We start from the raw sequence: 16,848 nt of genomic DNA, 5'->3' as shown, positions 1-16,848 counted from the left end.
AAGTAAAATGTATAAAAAATGATATTATTTGAAAGTTTAACAAATACAAGAGGAAACATCGTCGTTACATTAATAATTATATTATATATGTATAGAGAACGAAAATTCTTTCTCACAATAAGATACAATCTCAAAGTCCGAATAAGACCGCAATAAATAATACAATAATATGAAATTAAATGAAATGAAGTGAATTTTTTAATCAATCGTAGTAAAAGAAATTTCATAATTATTTATTGTCGCGATTTCGTTCTTTTTTGCATTTTGTATATGTCGTGTACTTAATTTTGAAAATATCATTATAAAAAATTATATAGTATAAAAAATATTATATAAATGAATAAAAAATATTATTCTGGTTGATCCTGCCAGTAGTTATATGCTTGTCTCAAAGATTAAGCCATGCATGTCTAAGTACAAAAAAATTAAAAGTGAAACTGCAAAAGGCTCATTATATCAGTTATGGTTCCATAGATCGTTAACAGTTACTTGGATAACTGTGGTAATTCTAGAGCTAATACATGCAAAATAAACACGGAACTTTTGGAACGTGTGCTTTTATTAGGCTAAAACCAAGCGATCGTAAGATCGTTATATTGGTTGAACTCTAGATAACTTGCAGATCGTATGGTCTCGTACCGACGACAGATCTTTCAAATGTCTGCCCTATCAACTTTTGATGGTAGTATCTAGGACTACCATGGTTGCAATGGGTAACGGGGAATCAGGGTTCGATTCCGGAGAGGGAGCCTGAGAAACGGCTACCACATCTAAGGAAGGCAGCAGGCGCGTAAATTACCCACTCCCAGTTCGGGGAGGTAGTGACGAAAAATAACAATACAGGACTCATATTCGAGGCCCTGTAATTGGAATGAGTACACTTTAAATCCTTTAACAAGGACCTATTGGAGGGCAAGTCTGGTGCCAGCAGCCGCGGTAATTCCAGCTCCAATAGCGTATATTAAAGTTGTTGCGGTTAAAACGTTCGTAGTTGAATTTGTGCTTCATACGGGTAGTACAGCTATAACTGTGGTATGTACATTACCTTATGTATGCAAGCGTATTACCGGTGGAGTTCTTATATGTAATTAATACAATGTATTTTTTATATATTCCTCCTATTTAAACCTGCTTCAGTGCTCTTCATCGAGTGTTGTTGTGGGCCGGTACAATTACTTTGAACAAATTAGAGTGCTTAAAGCAGGCTCCAAATGCCTGAATATTTTGTGCATGGAATAATGAAATAATACCTCTGTTCTACTTTCATTGGTTTTTGGATCAAGAGGTAATGATTAATAGAAGCAGTTTGGGGGCATTAGTATTACGACGCGAGAGGTGAAATTCTTGGACCGTCGTAAGACTAACTTAAGCGAAAGCATTTGCCAAAGATGTTTTAATTAATCAAGAACGAAAGTTAGAGGTTCGAAGGCGATCAGATACCGCCCTAGTTCTAACCATAAACGATGCCAGCTAGCAATTGGGTGTAGCTACTACTATGGCTCTCTCAGTCGCTTCCCGGGAAACCAAAGCTTTTGGGCTCCGGGGGAAGTATGGTTGCAAAGCTGAAACTTAAAGGAATTGACGGAAGGGCACCACCAGGAGTGGAGCCTGCGGCTTAATTTGACTCAACACGGGAAAACTTACCAGGTCCGAACATAAGCATGTAAGACAGATTGATAGCTCTTTCTCGAATCTGTGGGTGGTGGTGCATGGCCGTTCTTAGTTCGTGGAGTGATTTGTCTGGTTAATTCCGATAACGAACGAGACTCAAATATATTAAATAGATGCTTTCAGGATTATGGTGTTGAAGCTTATATAGCCTTCATTCATGAGTTCATCTTGAATGTGCAAGTGTTTGAATGTGTTTATATAAGTGGAGCCGTACCTGTTGGTTTGTCCCATTATAAGGACACTAGCTTTTTAAATGGACAAATTGCGTCTAGCAGTAACGAGATTGAGCAATAACAGGTCTGTGATGCCCTTAGATGTCCTGGGCTGCACGCGCGCTACAATGAAAGTATCAACGTGTATTTCCTAGACCGAGAGGTCCGGGTAAACCGCTGAACCACTTTCATGCTTGGGATTGTGAACTGAAACTGTTCACATGAACTTGGAATTCCCAGTAAGTGTGAGTCATTAACTCGCATTGATTACGTCCCTGCCCTTTGTACACACCGCCCGTCGCTACTACCGATTGAATTATTTAGTGAGGTCTCCGGACGTGATCACTGTGACGCCTTGTGTTTCACGGTTGTTTCGCAAAAGTTGACCGAACTTGATTATTTAGAGGAAGTAAAAGTCGTAACAAGGTTTCCGTAGGTGAACCTGCGGAAGGATCATTATTGTGTTCCTATCCGTAAATATTATAAAAAAACAAACAAACAAACAAACAAAAAAAGAATAAAAACGAAAAATTATTTTCTTTTTTTTCTTTTCATTCATTTATTTGAATGTTTTTCTTTTTTTCTTTTTTTTACTCCTTGTATTGTAGTATAATGAAAATTATATCGCATACATTGTATTTGAACGCAACAAACCTTTAAACATATATAGTTGTACTTATTATTTATGAAAATAATATAAATGATAAGTTAATTTGTTCTCATTAACGTGTGTACTTCCTTAAAAATTTATAGAAATTAAATAAAATGTAATAAAAAAGGAATTACTGTTTTTGTTGGAGTAAGACATGCGCAACTTGTAAATGTTTGGTTTGGCGATGGCGTACCTCTGGTACTGACTGGAACCAATATGGACAGAATGTAAGAGAAGCGGTATTGGAAATACCGCTTAGTGAGTTTGAGGTACTGGGGGTGGACGAGCAAATTGCTCGGCTGTATGAGTTGGTCTGGTGTGTTAATGATAGAGTTTTCAGGAGGTATGAAAGTTCTAGGATTAGGAAAATTAAGTGGTGGACGAATGAATTAACCTTGAAGAGGAGGACTGTCCGGCGGTTGAGACGAAAGTTTCAGCGGGCTCGGCGGTCCAATTCGGATAGGTTATCCCAGATCAGATATGATTTTAGTTGTGCGGTTAGAGAGTATAAGGATATGCTTGTGAGAATAAAAGAAGAGGAATGGAGGAGCTTTGTTGGGGAGAATAGGGACGACCCTTGGGGGCAGGACTACAGGGTCTACAGGGGTCGTAAGAGGGAGGATATCACCCCTCTTCGTGTTGGTGACACTGTGTTATCAACGTGGAGAGAGTGTGCAGGGGTTCTATTAGGAGCGTTCTTTCCCAGGGCTGAGGTTCAGGCACCCCATGCACATGAGGTACCTGTTCCTCCATTAGATGATGGGGAGCTGGGATATGCCTTTGGCCTGGTCAGATCTAAACGGTCTCCAGGTTTTGATGATCTGAACGGAGAGATGTGCAAATGCTTGTGGAAGTTCATTCCGGAATACTTGGAGGTCATTTATGATAAGTGCATTTGTGAGGGATATTTTCCACGTGAGTGGAAAAGTGCCAGGGTTGTTCCTCTCCTGAAGTCTCCTGATAAGATCAGGAGTGATCCTCGTTCTTATCGGGGCATCAGTCTCCTTCCAGTGCTTGGAAAAGTGCTGGAAAGAGTTATGGTGGAACAGCTTCAGGAGCTAACGCGGGATTTGAGGTCGAATAGGCAGTATGGGTTCAGGAAAGGACGCAGTGTAGAAGATGCCTGGATGTATGTTCAGAATGCTGTGAGGGAGAATACCAACAAATATGTCCTTGGCATATTTGTTGACTTCAAGGGGGCGTTTGATTACCTAATCTGGGATCGAGTGATTCAACGGCTAGAGGAACTTAACTGTTCGGAAATTAGTCTCTGGCGGAGCTTCCTTTCGGACAGGAAAGCCTCTATCGTTGGTATGAATGGGAGTGTGGAGATTGGAGTGGTTCGTGGCTGCCCGCAGGGATCCATCTGTGGTCCATATATTTGGAACCTCATGATGGACTCATTGCTTGGGCAGCTCGAACCACTCTGCAGGTGTTGTGCGTATGCGGATGACCTACTTCTTTTGATCGAAGGCTGTTCGAGGTCTGAGATTGAAAGGGTAGGAGGGCAATTGTTGGAGATTGCTCATAATTGGGGTGTGGGTGTGGGGGTTGACATATCGATGGATAAAACGGTGACAATGCTCTTAAAGGGTAGACTGTCACCGGGGCGTCCACCGGTTGTCCGTGTGAATGGGGTCAGTATCAGGTATGTGACGCAAGTCAAATATCTGGGGTTGACCATGAGTGAAAGAATGTGTTTTACTCCACACTTAGTGAATGTGAAGCGGCGGCTGCAGGCGATTGTTGGTAGTGGCAGGCGCGTTTTACGGAGTGATTGGGGTCTCGGGCGTCGTGCTGTTCGCTCCATATATCGAGGTTTGTTTGTGGCCTGTGCCACTTATGGATCTCCTATATGGTGGAAGGTGGCTACGATGGTTCCGGGTCGTCGAAAACTTCTTTCTATACAGCGTTGCATGATGCTTGCCTGTTTGCCTGTATGTCGCACCGTTTCTACGGATGCGTTGCAGGTTTTGTTGGGTGTGCCCCCTCTTGACCTGATTGTTTTACAGCGTGCTGTTTCTTTCAGGTTGAGGAGGGGTTTGAGTGTGTTATTGCTGCGGAATGAATGGATTTCTGACGATGATGTGGAGAGGTTGGGATATCTAGGAAGCATGAGGCTTCTAGATGACAGGGTTAGGAGTAGGTGGCAAGACCGTTGGGATAATAGTCCTAACGGTCGTGTGACTTATGAGTACATTCGGGATGTTGGGTTTGTTGGGGAAAACCCAGATTTCAGATTCTGTCTGAGTCTGGGTTTCCTACTTACTTGGCATGGGCCTTTGAAATCTTTTTTGCATCAGAGGCACCTCTCTGATGGAATGGAATGTATGTGTGGGGCGCGTGTTGAGGATTGGGTGCATGTTATTGCTGAATGCCCGATGTACTCGGACATTAGGGACCTTGGGGGTATGGGGATTAGTTGGACTGATGGACGGTTAGATGTTAGTGGTGTGATCTCCACTAGTTCGGATGCCGAACGATTAGAATTATTTGGTGTGTTTGCGCGTGAGGTGTTTAAGCGGCGAAGACAATTAGCTGGAAACTAAGTATAGTTTCTTTGTGTGAATGGTGTGTGTATTGTGTGTGTATTGGATGAGAGAATTGGGTCCAACCCCTGGTCACCAGTCCAGAGCAGTATGGAAGCTCAACTGGTAGTAGTTTCAACTACGAGGTCTGACCGGAGACTTAATTCTGGTACCACGGGGAGTAGGACCCCTTGGAGTTCGCTCCAACCTACTCGTGCGGAATGGCCCCTAGGGGAGAATCGTGGTGGTTGTGGTTTAATAGCCGAATGCGGGGAGAGTGATATTTGTCACTCAATGTGGAGTTGCATTGCAACCGGGTGCCGGACCCAAAGTACGGCAGAGGTTTTAGATAGGCCTCGAACCCCACCAAGGTGGTTAGTGTGTCCATTCCACACGCCAATTGGTACTGAATAATGCATTGCATTTTTCGGGGCGCTGATTATCGCATTGATTTGATCCGCTGTGCTTTTGAGCACCGTGAGGTAAGGCCGTCGTCAGCAGGTACTCACGTTAATATTGGCTTTAGATGTCCCTATCTACTAATCTCACCAAGGTGGTTAGTGTGTCCATTCCACACGCCAATTGGTACTGAATAATGCATTGCATTTTTCGGGGCGCTGATCATCGCATTGATTTGATCCGCTGTGCTTTTGAGCACCGTGAGGTAAGGCCGTCGTCGGCAGGTACTTACGTTAATATTGGCTTTTGATGTCCCTATATACTCATTTTCGTTAGTTGGCTTTCGACGCGGATAGACGTGCGTGCGCATCGTGATTTTTCTTGGTGAGTTTTTCTTTGCGATTTGTTGGTGGAAATTTTTCGGTATTTCCTTTTGTGCGGACATTTGTTTACGCGGTGTGTGATAGGCACCGTTATTACCTGGCGTGGGTAGGTAGTGTTGTTGTTGATACGGTCGCGTGTGATTTTGTGCGACTGCACACTTTTGTGCATTCTTCGCATTTTTGTGCGCGCGTGGTAACGGGTTTCGGTACGGGCGAGTGTTTTTGTACAGTCGCGGTTGACTGTACGGCGTGTACTGGTAAGTACAACTTTGTTGTTTTCCTTAAGTAGCGTGGGTATCCACACGTTTGTTGTTGGTGGGCTGTCGCACAGTTTCAGTGGTTTACCGTGTTTTCGGTATACCCACTGGCTGGATGGCCTACCGGTGAGTGCTGTGCTGAGCGCCTGGCGTTCAGTTGCACTTGTTTCGGGTTTGCTCGGACAGTTTTGCCCAAAGGGTGCCTGGGGCTGTCCCAATGCTGAGGTCGCTGACTGTTGCGTCGACTGCGGTCGTAGCAGAGTGATGTTAAGCCCACAGTGCGGTTGGTACAGTGCCACAGCGGTTGACTCGCGACCGTTACGGGGACATTGATCTGTCCGGCGGTCTTTTTGAGTAGCCTTTTCAGACCTTTGGCTGGGTTGTGGGCTGTGCCCTCGCGAGAGCGCATTAACCGACTGCTTGGGTGGTGACACGCGCCTGGAGAGCAGCTGTTTCGGGTTTTACCTGAGCAGGTAGCTTCTGCGCCAGTGTTCGCCGGCGTAACAGCCTGCCAGGGTGTAGGCCGATGGTGGGAATGGCTCCACCACGGAGGAGGAAGGTTAAGTCCCTCGCTGAAAGCGACGGTTCGGGCCCCATAACAGTGATGGTGGAAACGTCGTCGGGTGATGAGGAGGTGAGGCCACCGGTGAGGTCTCCGCCGTGGAGGAGGGCGCGATTGGGGTCGCCTCTGTTGATGAAATCAGAGGATGGTGGGAGTGAGAGCGGTAGCGGAATAGGTGGCACCGCTGAAAAAGCGGTTTCTCACCCCGCAGTTTCGGGTGCTGCTAAGCCGGCCGAGAGCGGCGGTAACAGCGGCACTGGAAAGGGCGTCGCGGATAAGGGCGTCGCGGATAAGGGCGTCGCAGATAAGGGCGTCGTGAAGAAGGGTGTCGCAAAAAAGAGCGTCGCGAAGGAAGGATCGACGAAAGTCAGCTCGAGGAAGGAGGGAGGGAAACGTGAGGGTGGAGTTAATGGGGGTGTGGTTGGGGGAGGCGCTATCAGCCATGTTGCTGCCATGAAGGCAGTGACGGCCGAGTTAAACGCCTTGGTGTTTGTGGCTAAGGACTTTGAGGTCACTACCGCGAAGGGGCTGATGGAGCTTGCCTCGAAGTACGAGGCACTCCTGATGACGGTAGTAACCGAGAATGCCCATCTTCGCGGTCAGGTTGACGCTCTCAGGGGGGGTTGTGGGGGATATATTCCCCAACCGAAGAGGTCGGTTGTGGGTTTGGCTCCGGCTGAGTCGGTGCGTGCGCCTCCAGCACCTGTGTTGGAGGCGATTGCTCCGGCATTGCCGAAGCCCGTGGAGACGTGGTCGGTGGTGGTGCGCAGCAAGGCCCCGACGACTTCCTCTAAGGAAGTCATCAAAAAGGTGGTGAAAGAGGTGGGACCTTCCCTCGGGGTGCGAGTGACGTCCTAGAGGTTCGGTTGAACCTCTAGGACGTCAGCCCTGAGGCACGAAAGTCAGATGTGCGGATGGTCAGTCGGCCCTGGAAGGTGGCCGCTGATGATAGCACCAACGTTGTCCTTGAGGGTTCGGACAAATCAATGTCCGCCCTCTTGGAAGCGGGAAGGTGCTACATAAAGTGGTTTTCCTTCAGGGTTCGACCGGATACCCCTGTTGCTGGCTGCTTCCGGTGTATGCGTTTTGACCATAGAGTGGCTGAGTGTAGGGCCAAATCAGATGTCTGTAGGAGGTGCGGTCAGGAAGGCCACAGAGCTGCCGGTTGCGTCAATGCACCCCATTGCCGTAACTGTGCATTTAAGGGTAGGCCAGCAGGGCATCTTATGATGTCCGCTGTCTGCCCGATATACTGTGGCGTTGTTGAACGCCCCCTCGCCAGACACTGATGGGGGGTATTTTTCAGCTAAATTTCAGGGATCGTATGCCGTGATGTGTGAGTTGGGGGATTGTATGCTTGAGGATGGGTGCGGCATTGCCTTACTTTAGGAACCCTACACCACCAATGGTGTGGTTCGGGGTCTACCTGGAGTTTTCAGAGTCTTTACTTACCTTGGGGGTAATGCCGCAATTGTTGTGACTGATCCAAACTACGATTGCGTAGTGTTGGATTCGTCGCAACAGGGGGTGTGTGTTTCAGTAGAGGGGGAGTTCGGTAGAATGATTGTCGCTAGTTTGTATTGCAAATTTAGCGAGCCCCTAGAGCCCTACCTGGGCTACATGGATAAGCTACTACTACTGGGGAGTAGTAGCCCATTTACCCTAGGGTTGGATGCGAATGAATGGTTTACGTTTGAGGGGCCTAGGGGCATGAGTGATATTGACGTAACGTTAATGAATGAGGCAGCAAGGAGAGCGTTTGACGTCAGTTGGGAGATTAGGGGAAGGTGGGGATTGAGTGACCATAATTTGATACAAATTATGGTTTCTCCGCAATCCCCACCCTCGGCGTACGTGGGTCCATTGCGGCAATGGCGTACCTCTGGTACTGACTGGAACCAATATGGACAGAATGTAAGGGACGCGGCATTAGAAATACCGCTTGGTGAGTTTGAGGAACTGCGGGTGGACGAGCAAATTGCTCGACTGTATGAGTTGGTCTGGTGTGTTAATGATAGGGTTTTCAGGAAGTATGAAAGTTTTAGGATTAGGAAAATTAAGTGGTGGACGAATGAGTTAACCTTGAAGAGGAGGACTGACCGGCGGTTGAGACGAAAGTTTCAGCGTGCTCGGCGGTCCAATTCGGATAGGTTATCCCAGATCAGATATGATTTTAGTTGTGCGGTTAGAGAGTATAAGGATATGCTTGTGAGAATAAAAGAAGAGGAATGGAGGAGCTTTGTTGGGGAGAATAGGGACGACCCCTGGGGGCAGGTCTACAGGATCTACAGGGGTCGTAAGAGGGAGGATTTCACCTCCCTCCGCGTTGGTGACTCTGTGTTATCAACGTGGAGAGAGTGTGCGGAGGTTCTGTTAGGAGCGTTCTTTCCCAGGGCTGAGGTTCAGGCACCTCAAGCGCAAGAGGTACCTGTTCCTACACTAGAAGATGAGGAGTTGGGATACGCCTTTGGCCTGGTTAGGTCTAAACGGTCCCCAGGTTTTGATGGTTTGAACGGAGAGATGTGCAAAAGCTTGTGGAAGTTCATTCCGGAATACTTGGAGGTCATTTATGATAAGTGCATTTGTGAGGGATATTTTCCACGAGAGTGGAAAAGTGCCAGGGTCGTCCCTCTCCTGAAGTCCCCTGATAAGATCAGGTGTGATCCTCGTTCTTATCGGGGCATCAACCTTCTTCCGATGCTTGGAAAAGTACTGGAGAGGGTTATGGTGGAACGACTTCAGGAGCTAACGCGGGGTATGTGGTCGGATAGGCAGTATGGGTTCAGGAAAGGACGCAGTGTGGAAGATGCGTGGATGTATGTGCAGAAAGTTGTTAGGGAGAATGTCAACAAGTATGTCCTAGGCATATTTGTTGACTTCAAGGGGGCATTCGATTATTTGATCTGGGATCGAGTGATAGAACGGTTAGAGGAACTTGGCTGTCCGGAAATTAGTCTCTGGCGCAGTTACTTTTCGGACAGAAAAGCCTCTATCGTTGGAATGAATGGGAGTGTGGAGATTGGAGTGGCTCGTGGCTGTCCGCAGGTATCCATCAGTGGTCCATATATATGGAACCTCATGATGGACTCTCTGCTTGGGCAGCTCGAACCACTCTGTAAGTGTTGTGCGTATGCGGACGACCTTCTTCTCCTTGTTGAAGGTCGCTCAAGGCGTGAGTTGGATCGGGTGGGAGGACAATTTTTAGAAATTGTCCACAACTGGGGGATAATTGTGGGTGTAGACATCTCGATGGACAAAACGGTTACAATGCTTTTAAAAGGCAGACTGTCACCGGGGCGTCCACCGGTTGTCCGAGTGAATGGGGTCGGCATCAGGTATGTGACGCAAGTCAAGTACCTGGGGTTGACCATGAGTGAAAGAATGTGTTTTACTCCACACTTGGTGAGTGTGAAGGACCGACTGCTGGCGGTCGTAGGTAAGGTTATGCGCGTTTTACGGAGTGTTTGGGGCCTCGGACGTCGTGCTGTTCGCGCCATATATCGCGGCTTATTTGTGTCTTGTGCCACTTATGGGGCTGATGTATGGTGGCGAGCGGCCACGACGGTCTTCGGTCGCCGAAAGCTTCTCTCCGTCCAGCGTTGCATGATGCTCGCCTGTCTGCCTGTATGTCGCACCGTTTCTACGGATGCGTTGCAGGTGTTACTAGGTGCGCCCCCTCTTGACCTGGTTGTCATACAGCGTGCTGTATCATTCAGGTTAAGAAGGGGTCTGAGTATGTCATTGCTGCGGAATGATTTGATTTCCGATGATGATGTGGAGAGGGAGGGATATCTAGGGAGCAAGAGGCTTCTAGATGATAGGGTCAGGTGTAGGTGGCAAGACCGTTGGGACAGTAGTCTCAATGGCCGGGTGACTTATGAGTACATCCGGGACGTTAGGTATGTAGAAGAAAACCCAGACTTCAGATTTTGTCTAAGTCTGGGTTTCCTGCTTACGGGACATGGGCCCCTTAATGCATTCTTGCATAAGAGGCACCTTGCAGATAGTCCAGAGTGTATGTGTGGGGCGTGTGTTGAGGATTGGGTGCATGTTATAGCGGAATGCCCGATGTACTCAGACATTAGGGACCTTGGGGGTATGGGGATTAGTTGGACTGATGGACGGTTAGATGTTAGTGGTGTGATCTCCACTAGTCGGAATGCCGAACAGTTAGGGTCGTTTGAAAGATTTGCGCGCGTGTTCTTCAGGCGGCGAAGACAATTGGTTGAAGACCGTGGTTAGCTTCTGGTATGAAAGGTGTATGAATTGGATGAGAGAATGGGATTTAATCCCTGGTCACCAGTCCAGAGCTGTATGGAAGCTCAACTGGTAGTAGTTTCGGCTACGAGGTCTGACCGGAGACTTAATTCTGGTACCACGGGGAGCAGGAGCCCTTGGAGTTCGCTCCAACCTGCAAAGTACGGCAGAGGTTTTAGATAGGCCTCGAACCCCACCAAGGTGGTTAGTGTGTCCATTCCACACGCCAATTGGTACCGAATAATGCGTAGCATTTTCGGGGCGCTGATCATCGCATTGATTTGATCCGCTGTGCTTTTGAGCACCGTGAGGTAAGGTCGTCGTCGGCAGCTACTCACGTTAATATTGGCTTTAGATGTCCCTCTAATTAAAGAACCGAAACCACATATAAAGAGCCGAAACCACATATATTTGCATATAAAAAAAACTAAGTTTAGTTAAACGGCGGGCATAAAAATGATTTTATTTACGTAGCCAAATGCATCGTCATCTTATTAGTGACGCGCAAAAAGGAATTCAGGAGATTCCTACTGTCCCTCTAATTTACCCTGCGGGTATGGGTAAAGAATATGCCCGAGGTAAGGCATGCCTGTCGTAAGAGGCGACTAAAATCCAAACATGCACAAATAGATAACAGGCTGATGCTAATGGCTGATACTCAGGCTGTTATCTATACGTGCTAGATAATATATTTCATGGCTTGAACGGAATTATGTTATCTTTTTGATTTAGCTTTTTCCAAAAAGGAATTGGTCACTCCTTTCAAAAAGGGCAATTGTGTTCAAGCCACAATTGCCTACCAGTGCAGAGCAGGAAAGCCTCTATCGTTGGTATGAATGGGAGTGTGGAGATTGGAGTGGTTCGTGGCTGCCCGCAGGGATCCATCTGTGGTCCATATATATGGAACCTCATGATGGACTCTCTGCTTGGGCAGCTCGAACCACTCTGTAAGTGTTGTGCGTATGCGGACGACCTTCTTCTCCTTATTGAAGGTCGTTCAAGGCGTGAGTTGGATCGGTCGGTCGCCGAAAGCTCCTCTCCGTCCAGCGTTGCATGATGCGCGCCTGTCTGCCTGTATTTCGCACCGTTTCTACGGATGCGTTGCAGGTGTTACTAGGTGCGCCCCCTCTTGACCTGGTTGTCATACAGCGTGCTGTATCATTCAGGTTAAGAAGGGGTCTGAGTGTGTCATTGCTGCGGAATGATTTGATTTCCGATGATGATATGTAGAGAGAGGGATATCTAGGGAGCAAGAGGCTTCTAGATGATAGGGTCAGGTGTAGGTGGCAAGACCGTTGGGACAGTAGTCTTAATGGTCAGGTGACTTATGAGTACATCCGGGACGTTAGGTATGTTGAAGGAAACCCAGACTTCAGATTCTGTCTAAGTCTGGGTTTCCTGCTTACGGGGCATGGGCCGCTTAATGCATTCTTGCATAAGAGGCACCTTGCAGATAGTCCAGAGTGTATGTGTGGGGCGCGTGTTGAGGATTGGGTGCATGATATTGCTAAATGCCCAATGTAGATGTTAGTGGTGTGATCTCCACTAGTTCGGATGCCGAACGATTAGAATTATTTGGTGTGTTTGCGCGTGAGGTGTTTAAGCGGCGAAGACAATTAGCTGGAAACTAAGTATAGTTTTTTTGTGTGAATGGTGTGTGTATTGTGTGTGTATTGGATGAGAGAATGGGGTCCAACCCCTGGTCACCAGTCCAGAGCAGTATGGAAGCTCAACTGGTAGTAGTTTTTTGGCTGCGAGGTCTGACCGGAGACTTAATTCTGGTACCACGGGGAGTAGGAGTCCTTGGAGTTCGCTCCAACCTACTCGTGTGGACTGGCCCCTCGGGGACTATCGTGGTGGTTGTGGTTTAATACCCGAATGCGGGGAGAGTGATATTTGTCACTCAATGTGGAGTTGCATTGCAACCGGGTGCCGGACCCAAAGTACGGCAGAGGTTTTAGATAGGCCTCGAACCCCACCAAGCTGGTTAGTGTGTCCATTCCACACGCCAATTGGTACTGAATAATGCATTGCATTTTCGGGGCGCTGATCATCGCATTGATTTGATCCGCTGTGCTTTTGAGCACCGTGAGGTAAGGCCGTCGTCGGCAGGTACTCACGTTAATATTGGCTTTAGATGTCCCCATCTGTGAAGAGCCGACACCACATGGTGATATATTTGCATATAAGTACTAATTAATTTTCATATAAATACTAATTGTATGAATTCATACAAGTAAATAATTTTCATAGAAATACTGAATAATTTTCATATAGATACTAAATAATTTTCTTATAGGTACTAAGTTTATGAATTCATACAAGTAAAAAAATTTTCATATAAATACTAATTGTATGAATTCATGCAAGTAAATAATTTTCGTATAAATACTAAATAATTTTCATATTGGTACTAAGTTTATGAATTCATACAAGTAAAAAATTTTCATATAAATACTAATTGTATGAATTCATGCAAGTAAATAATTTTCATATAAATACTAAATAATTTTCATATAGGTACTAAGTTTATGAATTCATACAAGTAAAAAATTTTCATATAGATACTAAGTTTATGAATTCATACAAGTAAAAAAATTTCATATAAATACTAATTGTATGAATTCATGCAAGTAAATAATTTTCATATAAAGGGTGATTTTTTAAGAGCTTGATAACTTTTTAAAAAAAAAAACGCATAAAATTTGCAAAATCTCATCGGTTCTTTATTTGAAACGTTAGATTGGTTCATGACATTTACTTTTTGAAGATAATTTCATTTAAATGTTGACCGCGGCTGCGTCTTAGGTGGTCCATTCGGAAAGTCCAATTTTGGGCAACTTTTTCGAGCATTTCGGCCGGAATAGCCCGAATTTCTTCGGAAATGTTGTCTTCCAAAGCTGGAATAGTTGCTGGCTTATTTCTGTAGACTTTAGACTTGACGTAGCCCCACAAAAAATAGTCTAAAGGCGTTAAATCGCATGATCTTGGTGGCCAACTTACGGGTCCATTTCTTGAGATGAATTGTTCTCCGAAGTTTTCCCTCAAAATGGCCATAGAATCGCGAGCTGTGTGGCATGTAGCGCCATCTTGTTGAAACCACATGTCAACCAAGTTCAGTTCTTCCATTTTTGGCAACAAAAAGTTTGTTAGCATCGAACGATAGCGATCGCCATTCACCGTAACGTTGCGTCCAACAGCATCTTTGAAAAAATACGGTCCAATGATTCCACCAGCGTACAAACCACACCAAACAGTGCATTTTTCGGGATGCATGGGCAGTTCTTGAACGGCTTCTGGTTGCTCTTCACCCCAAATGCGGCAATTTTGCTTATTTACGTAGCCATTCAACCAGAAATGAGCCTCATCGCTGAACAAAATTTGTCGATAAACACATTTCGAACCGAACACTGATTTTGGTAATAAAATTCAATGATTTGCAAGCGTTGCTCGTTAGTAAGTCTATTCATGATGAAATGTCAAAGCATACTGAGCATCTTTCTCTTTGACACCATGTCTGAAATCCCACGTGATCTGTCAAATACTAATGCATGAAAATCCTAACCTCAAAAAAATCACCCGTTAAATACTAAATAATTTTCATATAGGTACTAAGTTTATGAATTCATACAAGTAAAAAATTTTCATATAAATACTAAATAATTTTCATATAGATACTAAGTTTATGAATTCATTCAAGTAAATAATTTTCATATAAGTACTAATTAATTTTCATATAAATACTAAATAATTTTCATATAAATACTAAATAATTTTCATATAGATACTAAGTTTATGAATTCATACAAGTAAATAATTTTCATATAAGTACTAATTAATTTTCATATAAATACTAATTATTTTTCATATAAATACTACATAATTTTCGTATAGATACTAAGTTTATGAATTCAAACAAGTACTAAGTGTATGAATTCATACAACTAAATAATTTTCATATAAGTACAAAAAATTAAAAAAAAAATAAATGTTAAGCTATTTTTGATGTTGTAATATTTCTTATAAGCATAATGCTCGTAGAAAATGATATAAATTACTTGTGAATATATGAATTTAAAACTTATATATGGTTAAAAAGATTTTTTCCATACGATTTCGGGTTGGTGAGGTGTACGTGGCAGAAAACATATATCTTAATATATAAAAATCACGTGTCCCGTTGTTTGTTTTCGATGGACTCCTAAGCTACTGAACCGATTTTAATAAAATTTTTAACACTGTGTGCAGTTTGGTCCAACTTGAAAGATAGGATAGTTTATAACTCTCCTTATAGTCGCATTATTTATTTATTGCAAATTATTTGTTTATTATTAGCAAAGAGCTATCCACCAGTTGGTGGCGCTAAGTGCGCTATGTTACAGTAGATAGCGCTACATTTCTTTCTAAATATTTATGGATTTGGGCTGTCATAACAAAAGCTGCCACTTGCTAAAAACATTAAATGAAAATGCGTTGTTTGAAGTTTATATTATTTGTGGTAAAATTATACGAATCTATGACTTCCAATATTCTAAATTTAAGAAATAATTTTCATATTGGTACTAAGTTTATGAATTCATACAAGTAAAAAATTTTCATATAAATACTAATTGTATGAATTCATGCAAGTAAATAATTTTCATATAAATACTAAATAATTTTCATATAGGTACTAAGTTTATGAATTCATACAAGTAAAAAATTTTCATATAGATACTAAGTTTATGAATTCATACAAGTAAAAAAATTTCATATAAATACTAATTGTATGAATTCATGCAAGTAAATAATTTTCATATAAAGGGTGATTTTTTAAGAGCTTGATAACTTTTTAAAAAAAAAAACGCATAAAATTTGCAAAATCTCATCGGTTCTTTATTTGAAACGTTAGATTGGTTCATGACATTTACTTTTTGAAGATAATTTCATTTAAATGTTGACCGCGGCTGCGTCTTAGGTGGTCCATTCGGAAAGTCCAATTTTGGGCAACTTTTTCGAGCATTTCGGCCGGAATAGCCCGAATTTCTTCGGAAATGTTGTCTTCCAAAGCTGGAATAGTTGCTGGCTTATTTCTGTAGACTTTAGACTTGACGTAGCCCCACAAAAAATAGTCTAAAGGCGTTAAATCGCATGATCTTGGTGGCCAACTTACGGGTCCATTTCTTGAGATGAATTGTTCTCCGAAGTTTTCCCTCAAAATGGCCATAGAATCGCGAGCTGTGTGGCATGTAGCGCCATCTTGTTGAAACCACATGTCAACCAAGTTCAGTTCTTCCATTTTTGGCAACAAAAAGTTTGTTAGCATCGAACGATAGCGATCGCCATTCACCGTAACGTTGCGTCCAACAGCATCTTTGAAAAAATACGGTCCAATGATTCCACCAGCGTACAAACCACACCAAACAGTGCATTTTTCGGGATGCATGGGCAGTTCTTGAACGGCTTCTGGTTGCTCTTCACCCCAAATGCGGCAATTTTGCTTATTTACGTAGCCATTCAACCAGAAATGAGCCTCATCGCTGAACAAAATTTGTCGATAAACACATTTCGAACCGAACACTGATTTTGGTAATAAAATTCAATGATTTGCAAGCGTTGCTCGTTAGTAAGTCTATTCATGATGAAATGTCAAAGCATACTGAGCATCTTTCTCTTTGACACCATGTCTGAAATCCCACGTGATCTGTCAAATACTAATGCATGAAAATCCTAACCTCAAAAAAATCACCCGTTAAATACTAAATAATTTTCATATAGGTACTAAGTTTATGAATTCATACAAGTAAAAAATTTTCATATAAATACTAAATAATTTTCATATAGATACTAAGTTTATGAATTCATTCAAGTAAATAATTTTCATATAAGTACTAATTAATTTTCATATAAATACTAAATAATTTTCATATAAATACTAAATAATTTTC

At 43.7% G+C, this 16,848-nt stretch overlaps 1 non-coding gene across 1 annotated transcript; it reads left to right on the top strand.

The window, feature by feature from the left end:
* The first annotated feature begins 352 nt into the window (after window positions 1-352).
* On the top strand, window positions 353-2,342 carry LOC128923301 (small subunit ribosomal RNA). Its single transcript, XR_008472268.1, has one exon. It is a non-coding gene; the product is annotated as a small subunit ribosomal RNA (ribosomal RNA).
* Window positions 2,343-16,848: the final 14,506 nt, after the last annotated feature.

The sequence above is a fragment of the Zeugodacus cucurbitae genome, chromosome X (assembly GCF_028554725.1).
Source record: "Zeugodacus cucurbitae isolate PBARC_wt_2022May chromosome X, idZeuCucr1.2, whole genome shotgun sequence".
In the NCBI taxonomy this organism is placed as follows: domain Eukaryota; kingdom Metazoa; phylum Arthropoda; class Insecta; order Diptera; family Tephritidae; genus Zeugodacus; species Zeugodacus cucurbitae.
The sequence above is the reverse complement of the archived record's forward strand: the minus strand, read 5'-3'. Positions and strand labels throughout refer to the sequence as shown.